Source organism: Haemaphysalis longicornis, unplaced genomic scaffold, assembly GCF_048455015.1.
Source record: "Haemaphysalis longicornis isolate Haplotype H1 unplaced genomic scaffold, Haemaphysalis longicornis Haplotype H1 scaffold_5, whole genome shotgun sequence".
NCBI classification, from domain to species: Eukaryota; Metazoa; Arthropoda; class Arachnida; order Ixodida; family Ixodidae; genus Haemaphysalis; species Haemaphysalis longicornis.
Window position 1 is genome coordinate 52,405,587 of NW_027526385.1, and position 18,069 is coordinate 52,423,655.

Sequence of the window (18,069 nt, forward strand, 5' to 3'; positions counted from 1 at the left end):
GCTCAGTACTATGCGGACACTGAACCGTGGAACGGGCTGGCGTTCGAGGAAAATGGACTTTAAGGTGTAATTTAGACCTATGTGTTCGTCGGATGATTATTTACTGGGGGCGCAATACAATAACCGGAAAGAAGTTGCATTTGCTGTGGACTTGGAGCAAGATTATTGTGGACTTGGAGGAATATATGGAGCAAGAACAACAAAAACAGATCCATAACGCCACCAGGAGGTGACTCCACCCCCCCCCCCCCCCGCACACACACACACACACGTCACATGTAACGTTACGGAAGCCTCTTGCCGAATTAGCTGAAACCGAGAACATTCCGAGTAGTGTTTGAGCCAGGAACAACTGATGTTTTAAACATTCCCGCTCTTTATAGCTACGTATGACTCTATGAGGCGCGGAATCCGGAGCGTGATTTTAACCGGACGTTCGTGTACTGTTCGCCTCCAAAGTGCCGATCGGTGCACCACACGAGGCATTTGAGCAGCAGAAATATGCGAGAACGCAAGGGGTGATAAAAAGAACGTCGAGCAACAAGTAAACCTCGTTAGGGCAGTTTTAATTTTATTTCCGTGCCGCTATTTTGTAGGCTGTCCGCACGATTTGAATGGATCGCTCCAGTCCTGTACAGCGCGCTTTGAGGTAGGTGGCGCCATCTGTAGGAGCGCTCGTGAACGACTGCCTGCAACAGCCACGGGAGCACGCCGCCGCTGCCACCGCTGACCGAGCAAGCGGACGCACGTGGAGCGAGGCTGGCCGTCGAAGCCGTCCCCAGTTGCGCCTGTTGCTTGACACGCGGAAAATCGTGCAACCGAGCTCGATAGGGCCGCCCCTGAGCTGCTAACGTGGCGCGCCGCTTGCTACGCTCGCGTCCTCCAAGCACCACAGCGTCTCGACGCTGCTAGCTCCCCTGTTTTTCTGCGCCCCTGTTTGTGCGTCAGTGTGGAACCCTCTCGCGCGGACCGCATCGAGCGCCGCGGCGTCCAAACCGCGCGGTTCGAGTTCTACGGAGTCGACCGCGAAAGCAGCAGACGATTTTGCCGCCGCCTCCACGTGTCGTCTGCTACTGCCCGAACGGATCCCAGCGGTTTTTGTGAGCCCGTGGTGTGATTTTTCTTTTCGTTTGGGTTATTTTTCTGTCGTCTGCACCGATTCGCGGTTGTCCTCGCTCTGTCAGCCGCGCTGACTCCTGTTCGTCGTCTGCAGCAACTGTCGTCTGCAGCAACGGTTGCCAAAAGACCAGCGCCGACAAGAAGGTGAGTGGGCTTCTTAGCTTCCGATTCAAACCCGGATTTCGGTTTCGTGCCCCGAGGCGTTGAAAGAAAGTGGCGAAATGTTCGTTATCGACGGAAAGTGAGAACGGCAACGGGGTCACAGTCGTCCTCGTTGCACACTTCGTGTGAGTATACGTCTACTCTCTCAAGTGCTGGGCTTCCCCGGAGGAATAGTTGCGGCGTCAGCGTACTTTCGCTTTCCGGTTAACTCAGCGAAGTCAACTCGCGGTGCATGTCGTTACGTAACGACATGAAGAGCAGCGGCTTCGTTCGGTAGTGTGTACTCCTCGCTTCGTTTGCGTTACTACTTCGAATCTTTTAGTTGGTTTTGCTCGAACCATTTCGGGTTCACCATATAGAATTAGAAGTAGTGCCTTCCTGTTCTGCCTAACTGCGTTCTGTTTATAAGTAGCGTATGATTTGCCCCAGACCGTCCGTATCTCATTCATTTGAATCGGAGTGAGAATTGATAAATTAAAATGTCTAACGCAGCGAAATGATCAAATCGTCTCTGCAGTCACAGCAACCAAGGGACTGCGAAAAGGGTGCAATGAAGGTGGAACATTGAACACGACATTATTGGCTGGGATCTGTCAGCAGGTTTTTAACATGTCAACAGGCACTTAATATTACTGGCCGAGTACAGGGGTGTGTTTGGTGCATGACCGTTATGTAATATTTAATCGTCAAAGAAGCGTTTAAAATGTGTCCACTTTTTGACACCGGTGCGCCCATGCATCGTAGCGGCAGTAAAGAAAGCGAAGTACTTTCGTTTGTCCAACTATTCGAAAAGTGTTTGTCCAACTATTCGAAAACAGCTCTTTTCATGGCAATTAACCAATCGGTTTTGCAGTCGGACTATCGCAGTGAAATTAGTAAGAGTATAAAATGTACTTGCGGATATAACTTTAGGAGGCTTGTTACTGTTGTTACAAAAACTTTTGCTTGCTTTTGAAAAATAAATATATTATTCCACCGGCGTACCGTAACGTGTAACGTGTTAAACGGATACTTGCCCGGCGTAATAAGAATTAAGATGGCGGCGGGGGTGTGCGTACCGCAATACTTCCACAGTCTCCACTAGTTAGTTTGAAGTCTTCATAAAACATACAATATATATTCACATGAATTAATTTCAAACGTGTCCTAACCTGAATCTTTATCAAGGTCAGTGTTCGCAAAACTCTTTTTTACTAGTGGCTGAACTGTGTTCGTTTTGTGAAGATCTACCTTTTACCAGCCATTACCGCACAACCCACAGCAGTTCGCCTTGAATTGTAGCTGCGACCAGTCACAACGATTGCTTAACATCTCGCGGCAACTCGTATAAAAACAGTCTAGAAGAAAGTAGGCGTACACGGTCCGTTATCTTCGTGCCGCACGCGGGTTGTGCCCTTTTCAAGCAACGCAGTGCTTTGTGCTGCCTCGAGATAGGGATATCGCACAATCAGGCTATCGCGGCGCATCCGCTAATGGCTCTCAGTCGCGAGAACTCTCTCCCGTTCATTTCTCTCTCAGCAAGCCGTGTTTGTCAAACTGGGTCTGTACGTATTCACCGTCGTGACAATGAGTTCCCCTACCCCTACTCCCAAGGCCGTTCGCTCAATCGCGCCTCGCCAGCCCGTTTATCACGTCGCTTTCTTGGCGTGCGAATCCCTACCGGCGCGGCCTATCTTCCGCGCTGATGGATGAGAAGTTTGACGTCTAAATATGATTGAAAGAATAGCTCGCCTGCCGGTAGAAAACAGGCGCTCCTCGAGAACCCAGCTTGAATAATAAAAAGTACAACCCTTCTACAACACACACGCCACAGGAAGCGTTTCGACGGCACGTTCATCGCTTATAGTGGGTCGTAAATCAATTTGTGGTGTCGCGAATCTATAAAAACACGGCAAAGTAGTATTTCAGATGAAGTGGAGATCATGAAGATCGATATGTTGTCAATAAAAATAAATAAATTCAGCCTTGCTGGGTTGAAAAATGTAAAATTAGAGGGACAAGTTGGAGGATGTACTGCTGCTATTCCCATAAATGATCCTGCGGGCTTGATTTGTACCGCTTTGTGCTATACCGTCTACGAATAGGTGTTTACGAGCTAAAAATAAAAAAAAAACCATGGGGCTATAATGCTGGGACTTTAAAACTGGTGTCGCCGCGTTCCACATTTTCGTCTGTTTGCACATCGTGGCTGCTTTCGGTGCAAAATTATCACGTATCGCTTGGAAGGGAGGAGTGATATACAATACATAAAACTACCGATTCGGGTAGCTTATGTCTTCTCCTTGCGGCAAGTTGAAAACAATACCATTTACCTTTTATATTATACCTCATCAGGCCCACGTGAAAAGCGGCTAGGTTATCTGTCTTGTGCAGAAAAGCTGAAAATAACTATCTATTGCCTTCAAGTAACTGAACATAATGGATTAATTCCAATTGTAAAATAAATATATAAGTGTACATATTTGCAGTAAATTCGAATTATAATGACATCGTTCTATGAGTGTTCTTTTTTTATTTGACGTTTTTCACACTGCAAAATTATTCGCACCCTTAAGGGTGCAATAACTGTCTATAACTGATACCCTTACATTATAGCAAAACACACAAAGAACACCCTTTAGGGTGTTCTGTCGTTTACAACACCCTTACTTTACACCCCAGCAAAAAAAAAAACAACAACACAACAATGCACCTTTTTAAAGCGTGTTTTATTGTTAGTTACACCCTTGCAAAGGGTGTTTTTTTTTGTTTTATATAGGGCGTAAGAATGCCAGTTGTAGACAAGAAGGGTGTAAATCACTTTATCGTGCGTGGTCCCATCTGCAGTACAGGGAGAGTAATTCATTCCCGGGTTTAACGGAATATAACTCATAACGAAGTCAATTTTCTGTCTGGGTTACTTCGTTGTAACGAGATTTTATGGTAAGAAAGGTATATAGGAAGTAGTTCACCTCTTTTTGCGGGAAAATAGGAATTTACAAGTAGTAGGAAAGAGATAATAGGTAAAAAAAATTCACCCCCCGGTTAAGATCGGAGCCCGTGACTTTTGAATTGCGCGTCCTTTGCCCTACCACTCCAGCGACAGTGGCGGGTCCGTTCTTCTATGTTTGTTGGTGAATTATGTATGCAAGAGCAATATGCGGCAGCCAGCATCGCTTCGGTAACTTTACGGGTGATGGGGCCTTCGTTTTTTTTTTGTTTTTTTTTTTTACCCCCGCGTCGTGACTCCATTGTCTACGCCGTGTCGACTGGTGGCGGAGAACTCTCGTATGCGTCCTGTGCCACCTATAGACCGCAAAAACCGACGCCCTCGCGCTGCGCATGTGGCGTGTCATAATTGAAACTGAGGGTCGGTCAACTCTGCGTGTTTTACCTTGCGTTTGTCGCTGGGTAGACCACCGCAAGGCACGAAAACGACGTTGGCATCGTAACATAGTTTCGGATTGCGTGAACAGTGAAAAAAAAGTGATTCCTACATTGCATGAACCGCGAGTCTGAGAAAACAAACACGGATGAAGTATTTTTAGCGAACCGCAATGAAGGACGCACGACACGGCAATAAGTCAAACGCCAATGAAGCGCAGGCGGCATGGCTTAGCTCCACCTTCACGGGCTGTTGAATGCGCAGCGTCCTTAGAATCCTTAGACCTTAGGATCCGCAGCGTCCTTAGAAGGGAACCTGTGTGTGAGCGCCGCCTGGTTAGCTTGACTAGCAAACCGCCGCTAGATGGCGCTTCCCTTTCTGAAAGCGCGTCCCCATCTCGTTCTAATTTCTTCTTACTTCAGGTGGTTCGAAGTGACGGCTAGGGTTCAAAACGTGCGCCCTCAGGATACAAGGAAGACTGTCACATCATCATCGTCACTACCCCCGCTACCACCACCCAAACTCGATCCTCACCCACTGCGCCCCGAGGATATAGAACAACCGTAATTCCAACAACATTATGAAAATTCCTGCTATTTGGAAGAGTTTTTTTTGTGTGTTTGCGGTCAGGTATGGAAATATATACTTTGTGGTATTTTTTGAACTGGTATTTTGTTTTCTCGCTGGCGTACCAGCTGTTTGGCCCACGTATCAGATGGCGGGATATTAGCTGACACTTCTGCATAATGGGTACACTTTAATCCATTCGGACGAGCTAAATAATTTAAACAAAGAAAGCATTGACATATAACATATTACTCAAGTTGACGTCTCTGGCGAGATAACCGGTTCTTTTTTAATATTTATTATTTGCTGGTTCATTTATTTTCTGTGCCGTATTGTTTTATTTCCGTACCAGTACCTCTTGATTTTGTTTTGCCAGATATCCGATCGAAAGATTTAATGAACACATATTTAGAGGAAAGAGGTCATTTGGAAGATGGCAGTAGTGACAGGGGGTCCCTGGGCAGAAAACTTAGAGAGGAGAAGAACAGAAACTTCAAGACCGGCTTCTTCGCGTCGTATTTCCAACCACGTAAAAGAAACAAAATAAAAGAATTAGAAAAAAGAAACAGCCCATCTATTCAAAATTTTAAAGAGAGATTGTAACTTGACTGTGCGCGTATATATAAACGTGAACCGCGGGTTTCATTTCATAAAGCTGGCAGCTGCTGGCGATGGGTCCAACACTCTGACTCACAGTTAACCCCGGAAGATGGAAAATTAAAAAAAAAAAAAAAGAGGCAAGGTTGTTAGCGGAGGTGGAGACAGCGTAGTGAGATGGGATCCCTGTCATGAGCACATGGCGGCGAACGGCCATGCACCGCCGGGGATATCCGTTCCCCACCGTTGATTGGAGCCCTGGAAAGCGATAGAGAAGCGAAGTTCAATGAAATACGCGCGCGGAGAACCGGGTGTATACAGATACTTTCTCTAGTTCGCCTTTTGCGCCTTCTCCGTTCGGTGAGCTCAAAGCACCCGGTGCGAGTCAGTTTCGAATAAGAAGTTCACTTGAAGAGAGAAGGAAGTTCAGGAGTAGTGGTATGGATCGGCGTATATTTATAACTAGTTTCGTATTTTTAAGAAAAAAAAAAAACGAATGAAGTGGATGTGAGGTGTGTGTGGTTAAGGTTAGTGAGAAATTTCGTTGCCTAAATCACAACGCCCCTTACCCTTAACGCATTCACTCACCCTTCTGTGCCTTTTGCGAAGTGGAGAATCGATGAAGCCCTTTTTTTTACGCGGGGAGTTTACGTTGATTTTGAGTTTCAATTCATTGGAGGAAACAGGTTTAAACAAATAAAGTGGGCATAGATGTGAAATAACGTCCAGGGAGGCAAGGTAGGAGGCCGTCGTCTGGGAAAAGGCAATATTTTCGCACTATTTACAGGGAACCGTCTATAAAGCGCCCATCTTGTCGCCGCGCCTGGACGTCTTCGTCTTTTTCGTCTGTGTGCCTGCTGAGCTGGGTGCGAGCTTTTTCGTCTTCCGTAAAAGTTCCAACAATAGCTAAATGTTGGAGTTGAATCAAATACTGACGCAGTAAAAGCTCGTTAATTAGAACTCGGTTAATTAAAACTTGCAGTTCATTCCAACTGACGCCCCGGTCCCGGCGCAGCCCTGTGTATTTCAATGGGCCAAAACTACCGATAATTTGAAGGGCTCGGTATCCTGAACGGTTAATTCGAACTTGGATCCCCTGGTTTCCTTCGCTCCTTGCAGAAGACGTCGGCCCAGAGGGATTACAATGTGTTGCACATCCAAACCAAACGAAATTTTCTAGGTAGCCGGAACAACGAAGCAAACAAACAAACAAACGAAAAAACAGCGTAGCGCGCGCGCTGCGCTGTTACGACAGCTTACTTGGCTTCCGCATAACTGACTGATCAATTAATTTCGTTCGCTGTTCCAGCTCTATGAACATTATTCACGAAATCACCTGCCACAAACGTGTAGAGAGAGAGAGAGAGAGAGAGAGAGAGAGAGAGAGAGAGAGAGAGAGAGAGAGAGAGAGAGAGAGAGAGCGATCTTTAATGAAGTCTGGCGATGTTAGCTGGGCTAAAATGCCTAACTTGCTACGCCTGTTGATGACGTGATGAAGATGATGGCGATGATGTTCAAGAAGTTGATGCGTACAGATACGGCGAGTTATTCACAGTGACTGGTCTGGACCTGTGTGTTCAAGGTACTCTATGAGAGCTTTGGTAGCCCGTAAAGCACGTTTGGGACTAGCCCATCGTCCTAAAACGTCTTTCAGCTGCATGTCCACGGAAAGCGGCAGTCCGAAAGCCACTGCGAGGGATACTCTTTGAGCACTGAATCGAGCACATTCACAGAGCAGGTGCTGTAGGGTTTCTCGCACATCACAGTGTGGGCAGAGTGGCGCCGTAGCCTGTTTTATCTTGAAAAGGAAGTTGCGCATGTATGCGACATTAAACCGCATGCGATGTAGAATTGCTGGTGGCATTTAAAATTTGACGTGTAGTAGCGCTTAATAAGTGATACCGAGTTCATAGGTGGCTTCTTTAAGTTCTTCCCGTGCAGTGTGCCACAATGTCCATTCATTCTAGCACCCGCCCGCTAATTGGAACTCCGCTTAATTCGAATAACTTTATGGCCCTCTTCGAGTTCGAATCAACGAGCTTTTACTGTACTGACATTTGGAAAAAAGTAAACGCTAGTGTTGGGTGTAGCAGCGAATTTCGAATATTTATTTGTGCAGGAAAAGACGTACCTCGAAGAACCAGAGTGAATGGGACTATCGAAGCCGGTGTGCATATACTTACAGAACAGAACGTGTTTTCAGTTGATAGCGGGCTCAGCAGGGCAAAACCTACAAAGGAACGACAAGACAAACAGTCAGCCCAACTTTTGTAGTCTAGGCTGGGACAACTGGAAAAGAACGCCACATGTTACTCGAAGTGGGTACGGATTTCAATCGCTTGTACTGATGTTGAAGGGGGGGCTATGTGCAGCTTTGTGGAATAAGTCAATGAAACTCCATAGCACCGAACACAATGTTGTTTGATTGATTGATTGATTGATTGATTGATTGATTGATTGATTGATTGATTGATTGATTGATTGATTGATTGATTGATTGATTGATTGATTGATTGATTGATTGTAGGGTTTAACGCGCCGACGCAACACAGGCGATGAGGTGCGTCGTAGTGGAGGGCTCCGGATGAATTTTGACCACCTGGGGATCTTTATCGTGCGCCGAAATCTCGTACACACGGGCGTTTTTTTGCTTTTCGCCTCCACCAGAAAAGCGGCCGCCGGGACTGGGAATCGAACCCACGTCCTCGTGCTCAGCAGCGCAACGCCTTAACCACTGAGTCACCGCGGGGGGTAATAACATAAGTCTGTTCAGTAAACCCTTAATCCCTTAAGGGAATCCCTTAATTCAAAATCTCGCTATATCCGAAGTGTTTCGTTGTCCTAACTGAAATGGGTAGAAAAGGCATCATATACGCTTTCAACAAAGTATCGCTTATAACAAAACCGGGCCTGGGAGTTTTTTATAATGACGGTTTAATTTTACGTGCAGTCCCAAAGCGTAAGTAAACCATTTACCACGGAATTTGCGCTCTCACGTATTTGGCCCTCGCGGTAGTAAGACATAACATCGTTATCGTCACCGAGCGAGAGAGAAATAATTATTTATTGGAGAGTTTAGCTCCAACCCAAACAGGAGCTGGCTACTCCAGGCATTGGAGTATACAAAAGGTACAATACTTGCCCTAAGGAACCACAAGGGGTTAGATTAAGTACATTGATACAGCAGCGGATGAAATATGCGCACTCAGTAACTACTTGGTCTGTGTAGTACACAAGCACACCCATATATATATATATATATATATATATATATATATATATATATATATATATATATATATATATATATATATATATATATATATATATATATATGTATATATACATGATTCTTTACAGCAGCAGTGGAATATTGTTAAAAAAACAAGAGAACTATACACATCTATATACAGACGACATCCACGACGCGACACAGATAGTTTCGCCAATATACATAACATCGTTATCGTCATCGATATCGTCACCTTCGCCGTCGCTTTCGTCTTCATTGTATTTCTACGTATTTGTATATGTATTTCTACGATGTATTTATATTTTTACAGGATTTTGTCATTCCAATTTTATTCGCGCAAGTGAACGTTCACCTGAGCCTGACCCCGTTAAAAGGGCTAATTCAATCACGCTTTATAACCTGCTCTTATTCGTCGTTTTCGCGATTTTGTGGGCCCCATTCTCCCCTATATTCTCCCATTCTCCGCTTATATTTTTGCTTTTTACGTTTTCGTGGCGACCCAGTTTTTTTCTTTCCAAGACCGTTCTTAGTTCTCGCCTTATCTTTGTCGTTTTGCGCTGGGCTCGCCACTATCTGATCCCTTTGTTACAGCCGGCGTCAACGACACCTGATATCGCTATCTTTTCTGCCCCTCCCAGAGAAAGCAACCTTTCGAAGACCAAAAAGGGGGGAAAATATATCGAGAATTATAATTTGGACTACTACAAAAAAAAAAAAAAAAAGAAAAAAACTGTGCAGTGCACTCATATGTCGTCCACGATTGCCCAAACCTTACGTCAGCACTGCGCGCGGCGGGAATGTCTGCTGGTTTCAATATTGCGAGGAATAAATAAGCGATTTGTATTCCGTCAACGCGAGCGGTGTTGGAAAGGTATCAGCGCTTGTTTCTTCGGGGTTTGTACCAGCGCGGCAGCAAAAAAAGCTGGTTAAGAATGTTTTTTATTCTAACCTGTGCTCAACTACCTCGGGTTCGCGGTCTACCTCAGGCAATTTTTTTTCTGGCTCTACGTCAGGGCCCCCAAAAGTGCAAAAATATCGAGCGGCAAGTCTTTTTCGTCACCTTAACTTAATTTGTATGCGAGCACAGTATCCACGAGGAGGTGCAGTAATCTTTATAACCCAACTATAAACGGGGCTGGATTGGCAGAAAAAGGGAATACGATGAAACTATTTGCCTCTCTCTGTGCGCATATCGTCCGAGAACGGCGGAGGAATACAGAAAAAAAAACGAACCTGAAAAGCCATTTGAATGGGAGCATCACCCGGCTGGTTTCATCAGTGAGGGTTTTCTCGTAGCAATGCCGTTCTAAATTTTATTGTTAATAAGGCGATACTTTCCCCCCTAACCTATAGAATCTGGCGGAACTTGAAAGTGCTCACTGTAAATACGGCGCACAATAGGAACCCGGGTCTGCCTAGTTCCATGTGCGGTTACTACTCTTCAAGCTTATCTTTGCGTCATTTTTTTTTTCTCGGAGAACAGTAAGTGAAATGCACCGGATCCACAAAACGAAACTTTGCATTCAAACGCTTTTTTTACGGCGCTCTTGGAAATGGGCCTTCTTAGGAAGACCCGATGCGTTCGCACTGCTATACGGTATGTAAAACCGCCAATGCAACCAGTCTCAGAGCTTGCATTATATCCTAGTATTTATCGATGTTCGCTTCCACCCACCTTTCCTTTGTCCCTGCTTTTAAAGAGGGTCTGACAATGGAGGAATCTCGCTGTGGTCACCGCACTGCCGAGGTCTTTTTTTATCAATGGAGTAGGCAAATGCTTCAAGCCTTTCTCAATATCGGGGCGTTTTAGAATTTCCCCTTTTCGTTTCCTCATTCCGATACACATAAGCCGGCAGTCTCTCCGCGAAACTGCGGTGCGATCGTGCAGTGTTTTCCAAGCGTTTCTCCGCGCAGTTGTTTATGTTCGCCCAAGTCTCATAAGTTAGCAATTCGCACTGAGCGTATCGTCTGCGTGTTTGGAGTAAGGTATTTCTTTAGGCCTAAAGCTTGGGCGAGTTTACTTTAAATACCGCGATAAAAGGACTTCCCGTGTGAAGACGGCGAGGAGAGCTAGAAAGAATTTGGTTTGTCGCCCGCTTGCTCTTCGGCCTCAGAGTTGGGAAACCAGACATCAACCAAAAAATGAAAAAAGGTGGCCGAATGCTTTTCTGCAACGTTTGTTGATTACTTTTCGATATGTTACGTTATCAAACAATTGTTGGGTTTTTCGGGCATCCGAGATTGCTAGTTTCTCACTGTTCCAAGCAGTTGGAAGAGAGTCTGACCTGTAATTTATAGTGGTTTAGTGAGACAAAGGGAGTCCCTTTTAAGGGTTAAGTCATCATCATCATCGCCAGCCTATCTACGCCCACTGCAGGGCAAAGGCCTCTCCCATTAATCTCCAATTATCCAGGTCATGTGGTAACTGCGACCAATTTACCCCCGCAATCTTCCCGATCTCATCTTCCCACCTAACTTTCTGCCGCCCCCTGCAACGCTTGCCTTCTCTAGAGACCCACTCTGTTACCCTTACTGGCCAACGGTTATCTTGCCTTCGCATTACATTCCTTGCCCACGTCCATTTCTTCTTCTTAATTTCTACTAATATGACCTTAACACGCGTTTGTTCCCTGACCCACTACGCTCTCTTCTTGTCCCTTAATGTTACACCTATCATCTTCCGTTCCATTGCTCGCTGAGTCGTCCTCAATTTAAGTTGAACTCTCTTAGTGAGCCTCCAAGTTTCTGCCCCGTAGGTGAGTACCGGTAAGATGCAGTTATCGTACACTTTCTTCTTCTTCAGGGACAATTCTAGGCTGCCATTCATTATCTGAGAATGCCTGCCGTATGCACTCCACCCCATTCTTGTCCTTCTGATTATCTTTGCCTCATTGTTGGGATCCGGGGTCACAACTTGGCCTAAGTAGATATATTCGCTCAAGCGAAGGGGGAAGTAATATTCTTTAAATGTGAGAGAAGAAACGAAACGGACAGAAGCAATACCCTGTTAGTGATTGCACAACCACAGCCATCATTACGGACAACATGCGAGATTTTCGCGTTCGCTACGAATTTCTGCAACAATACAAGCTACCCACACCTCAAGTGCACCATGACAAACCCGGAGACGAAGAGGCAAAGAAACGGGTTAAGTGGTTCACTCATTATTTTTGCATCAGAAGCCGTTACACTCATAATTTATTTAATCGCTGTTTTTTTTAATTTATTTAATCCACTTTGACACACGCGCAAATGTTGTATTTACGCGTGTGTCAAAGTGGATCATGTCTTGGAGGAGGAAGCTATGTGAGAATAAGATGCCCCTAGCAGAGCGGGTGTGCCACAAGGACTCTCCCTAAGTTCTCTACTGTTCCTTTTATCCCAAAGTGCTGGAAGCTGGCGGGCGGCTGTATAGGATAAACTCCTGTGCAAGAGAAGCCCATCGTGAGGGGGCCATAAAGTGGGGGAGAGCCACATCTTCCTCTTTTTTTTGTTCTCCCAGTTCGCAAGTCAAGTAATCTTAGGGATGGTCAGTAATCTGGTAGGGGTGGTGAAAGGTGAGGCGATAAGGATAGCGCATGACGCTACGGATGGCGGATTGGCGACGGATGTGGGTAACACAAAACTTGGGTTTGTTGGCAATAAACAATTATCCAGCTCTTTATCCTTGTCGCGGGAAGGGATCTGCGATAAAGAGCGTAGCCTATTTTGAAGTGATTGGTTCACGCAGCGACTACCTTTGTGAACAGCACACAAATAGAGACTGGGTTAACGCCAGACCGTCGGCTGGACAGCGGCCAAATGCCGAATGGGCACGCACACACAGACGCACTCGCACTTAGGCAACTCTTTTGGCGGCCGGCAAACGCACGAGTCTGTGTTTACACCGGATTTCAGGCTCACCGGCTCTGGCATCAAGATGGCAAAGAATGGAGTGCCTTAGTGTCACTAGGAACACCGGCACTCTTTTCTACTTTTTTTTTCCGTGCCGCCGCCGTGATCATTGGTCAGTTCGCACCACGTGACACTTGTTTACACTGCGACGGTTCATGGGCGCCGCCATTTTGCTGTTTATGCGTTTTCTGTCGGTCAACTGTGGTAGTATTAGCTTGTCGTCCCTGCTTTGCGGCTGCGCGCTACTCGCGTCGTTCCGAACACGTATAAAAAATAACACGCTTCGTGTTATTTTTTCGCGTGGCCGAAGATGCCGTGTTGCTGCGTCTTCGGCAGTGTTTGCAAATAACCTCGTCAAAGTTAGCGGTGATGCCGCAGAAGCGGCAATCCGGCAACACTGGTAAACACCACAATGGCCGCCGTTGCTCATTGCATGCCGCAATGACGGTACTCTGTATCTGATCTAGCGACACTAGCGCGCCCGAAAGCGCACAAAGGGTATCTTCCGTGAAAGGCTGAAAAAGTGTGCCTCTATAGATAGGCACAGGCAACTTTTAGAGAATCAAGGTCAGTTTTCGAACTCTTCGCCTCCACTTAAAGGGGCCATGAAGACGAAACAGAATTTCGGTTCATTAAAAAGGCTGCTTGGTCCCGTTAACAATGACACCAATTTTATCGCAAACTTCAAGTGAGTAAACGGGACGTTAAGGCAAACACACGAAGCAGTGGCGACTCCCCAGCCACTTTCGGGCAACTTCTATGACGCCACTATGACGTTTTCTATGACGTCATGGAATCTTGTTCGCGCGATTGGATGCCGTCGACTTAAGCCACCGCCAAGAAACGTGACTGGGCGATTGCAGTGGGGCCTCTACTTACGTTCAGTCGTAACACTTGATTGCTGTTAGCACGCTGATAACTACGTCTGTCTTTAGTGCTGGCCTTTATTACGTCATTCCTACCAAGATTACGTCACTACGCGGGAAATTTGAAAGTTTTTTTAGTATTTCTTGCCTTTATACAGTTAAAAAAGTCCGTAGATGATATGAAAGTGAGTGAGTAGCCAATTACAACTTCTTTTAAATTAAACAAGGTTGTATTTTATCTTCTTGGCCCTCTTATTCTCTGCGGGGATCATGAAGCCTGTTTTATTCTCTCTCTCTCTCTCTCTCTCTCTTCGTTCTGCGAAAACGGGCCCCAACAGAAAGGGTTCCGTTCTCCCAAGAAGCTGTTTATACGGAAGGGGTACCAGAAGGGATCAAACGGAAGGGGTTTCGTTGTTCTCCTCTACCCGTGCTGCAAAAACGGACATGAACTTGGGTTCCGTCAAAAGTCGAGCTTGACACGAATTTACACCGATGAAATTACACCGCGAAATTACACCGATGAATAAAGAAAAGTCGACGAACGTGACTCACTTCGGCTGCCAAAATGAGCTGCGTCTATCTAGTGAAAGACCCGTGAAAAAAAACAGCTTTTGTCAATACAACCTAGCGCAGACTATAATCACTCACACACACACAAAAAAACTATTTGATGCAGTATTGACAACACTATAGAAGGTACCTACAGCGGGCGATGGTATTCTCCACCCTTTCAGTGGCCTTGCCCTACTACGCGATAAATATGACAAACTGAAATAAATGCTTGCGCATCGTCAGGTGGAACTTTACGACCCTGAACTGCTGAAGGCGCAGCGTAAACGCTAGAACAAGCGCAAAGTTAGAGGAAAATGTCAACAATGGTTCAAAACATGCGTCACACCTGCCTGTTTTTTTGTGCCCTTCTCTACAACTTATTCCCTGCCACTCAGGTTCGGAAAGAGAAGTAGGTTAAGATACAGCTATGAATTGCCTCCTTCCACGAGGCTGACTTGCCTCTCTCAGTTCCCCTCCCTCGCCTATGCTGCGACGTTGACTGTGACGTCACACGGGAAGCTCGCAGAGCGGCATTTAACCATTTGCAAGACGGTTAACCCGCACAAAATGTCCGTGAATTAGGAAAGATGTCGACATGTATTAAGGGTTATGTGGACATCAATAAACTTAAACCCTCGGGACAACAAAGTCATCGTGACAGGAAACAGACTTTGATATAGAAGATAATTCGCTAAAAGCGGGTATGCTTTACTCTCTGTGCAATCCAGTGGGGACCATGATACGCTTCGAATACGGCGAGTTCTCTAATAGAGCGGCTTCGTTTCAACGAACCGTATTTCCATGAAAGAAAAGGCATAGAAACCTCTATGACATCATTGCTGTACTTCTCGAGGCGGCCGCAGGCGGCGCATGGCGTGTTCCCTTCTTCGGTGATTTATGCGTAAATTGAACCGCACATTTTCACAGAACACTGAGACAAAATTTGTAAATGTTGCCGCAGGCCGCTGCAGTTACATTTCTGCCATAATCCAGGTCCAAGCCAGCGCTAACGTACTCCACTTTGATTCGCACCGACACACCGAAGAAGCACTTGATGCTCTCTGAATTTAAATCGACTATGTTGTCACAACGTTTCTAACTGCCGAGGTCAGGTTAAGCTACGTTATGTGGAAGCTACCCAGGCCTCATAACGCACCAAGAAACCGTGACTAAGCCCCCTGGCACTTGCTTCGCATCCTATACCTCTAAGTCACCACTGGATGTCGTCACGCATGCGTGAGCAGGACACTTTCGGTCGGGCCGAAACTTTCATTCCCGCGACTTTGCATACCGGAGTGGTGGAGAAGGAGTGTTACTTTTTCGCGTGCGTAGTGTGCCTTTGCGCCCGCATAGCTGCAAAAGTGGGGTAGCCCCACGGAGTACTCCTTTTCGGCGGGCGTAGAGAAAAAAAAAAAAATGCTTAAAAAACGACGACGTGAGATTGCTTCTCGGGAGCAGCGCCTTCGCGGACCTCCTTAGGCATTCATTTTTTTTCTTTTTTTTTCTTTTGCTACCGTGGACCATTCCCAAGGCGAAAAACGTCCCTTCTGTAAAGCCGCCGCTGTGGGCGCTGCCTGTTGAGTGCGGCGGCCCCCAAGCACCTCATCGTCGACAAGGCCTAGTAGTAACCCGGAACTTGCTAAGTAGTCCGTCCTATCATCGATTCATCCATCGCTTGTTATCTCTTGTGCTGACCGCGCTTTCTCTGGACAACTAGGTCAACGAGCGAATTGATAACTTCAACCTCTGCCGCTGAGACGTCGTTCTTAACATGGTGGCGTTCTCAACACGTAGCCCACCCTAAATGCACCACTCTCTCCCAGTATTTTTCTTTTTCGCTTGGACACGCTCTGTTTCCCACGCGTCGCTGTTCGCTTTCGACTCGCGCTGGGCGCGCGCACTATTTTTGTTCGCGCCGGGCAACTAACTGCGCGCGCGCGGTTCGGCGGCAGCCGAAGTATCGCTCCTCCCCTTGCCTTGTCGCTCGCTATTTACCGTCGCCCGCTTGGATCTGTTTTAGCGCGTTTGTCTTGCGTTGTGTACGGACTGTTTACGTTTCTTTTTCGTTTTGCATGTCTTCCCTGTTTGTATGTACCCCCCTTTTTACTTTCTTCTGGTGATTCGTTGCTTCAACGTTTGCCTATTCACTGTCGTTTATTTCACGCTTGCGCATTTCCCCTTCGGCTGTGGAAGTTTTTTTTTTTTTTTTTTTCTGGTTCAGTCTGGGTGCTACTCGCGCCGCGTTTCCTTCCTTAGTTTCCCGCGCTTCTTGGCGCTACTTGCTTAAAGACACTGCAGCCTGCTTGTTGGAGGAAATGGGGCGTGCATGGCGCAAGCCAGAAGGCGCCCAGAGGGTGCCGTAATTCGGCGTTTGTAGTCCGCAAAGATAATCATGTACGCCTACGATATCTTTAATGCTAGAGCATTAAAATGGTCGTGAAGACGAGATACGATTGTTTTTTTTCAGTTTGAAGCAGTTGGCCTTTGATAACCAAGACAAATAAACAAAAAAATATATTTATTTGTCAGAAAAGAGCATTGAGAGCAGTTTTCAATATTCAGATAGACCAATCTATGGAATCCGTCTTGAACACCTTAAATAAATCGAGTATTTTGACTCTATGCGACAACCGCTTACTCATGGCCTAGCGAAAAACTTCCCTTTCGCCCCAGCAAAACAGTTTTCTTCGATTAGCTAGCCTTAGCAAGCGTAGTATAGCTTATCCTGCGCGACTATTCCTGAAAAATAGATAGTAGAGCGCCCCAGATCAAATTATCTCTCACAGATGTTGTCGTATCTTCTTCCCTCGTTGTTAAAATAGTTATGTGAATTAAATGTACATACCATGAATTTCAATCCACAAGATATTATAGGTTTGCTGACAATTTAGTTGGCACCAAATTCTTGTATATTTTTAGTTAAGACTGCGGCCTCTCTTTGCCTTGCGTCGCTGTTTTTTGTAGTATTTACTGATTGGTTGTCTGGAATGCTGACCACGTCATCTTTGTTTTGTACCTGACGGGGCCAAGGGCTAGTCAAACTGTCTAGTACAGCTTTTTCCTTGGCCCCGCACTTTATGCGGAAATTGTAGGTATATAAGTGGAAATAAAGAATTCATTCATTCATTCATTCATTCATTCATTCATTCATTCATTCATTCATTCCACTTAGTCAGCTACATCTTAGCAACGAGAAACACTTTTTAAACAAAAAACAGAAGAGATATCGGCGAATGTTTAAATTTCGCGCTACAGTGACGTAATATGGGCCGGAGTTACGCAATAGGGAAGCACTAAAAAACAAGGTAATCGGTGTGTTAACTGCACACTAGCTTCCAAGTGACATGATAAAACGGAACTATAGGCGGCACTACAATCGCCAATTCGTGTTTCTTGGCGCTGGCTCGGCGGCTGCCAATCGTACAAACAAGATTCTGTGACGTCATAGATACGGCACCGGAAAGTTTCTGGGGGGTCGCCACTGCTCCCTATGTTTTATTTAATTCCTTAGTTATTGATTTCAAGGTCGCGATGAAGTTGGTATGAGTTTTAAGGGAAACAAAGCAGTTTTCTTAATGAACAAAACTTGTCTTTTGCCCTCGTGGCTCTTTTAAATCGCTCATTGAGCGAAAAAGTGGTCTTAGCGTTGGCGCCTGTAATCCCGAAGCCGCTCGCAGCGTTTCTATCAAGAGTTC

At 45.9% G+C, this 18,069-nt stretch overlaps 1 long non-coding RNA gene across 1 annotated transcript in view; it reads left to right on the top strand.

Annotated features, from left to right (window-relative positions):
• The first annotated feature begins 730 nt into the window (after positions 1-730).
• LOC144138216 (uncharacterized) overlaps positions 731-18,069 on the top strand; it is a 177,395-nt gene continuing 160,056 nt past the window's right edge. The window contains exon 1 of the long non-coding RNA XR_013315835.1: positions 731-1,263. This is a non-coding gene — a long non-coding RNA (uncharacterized LOC144138216). The remainder of the gene's footprint in view (positions 1,264-18,069) is intronic.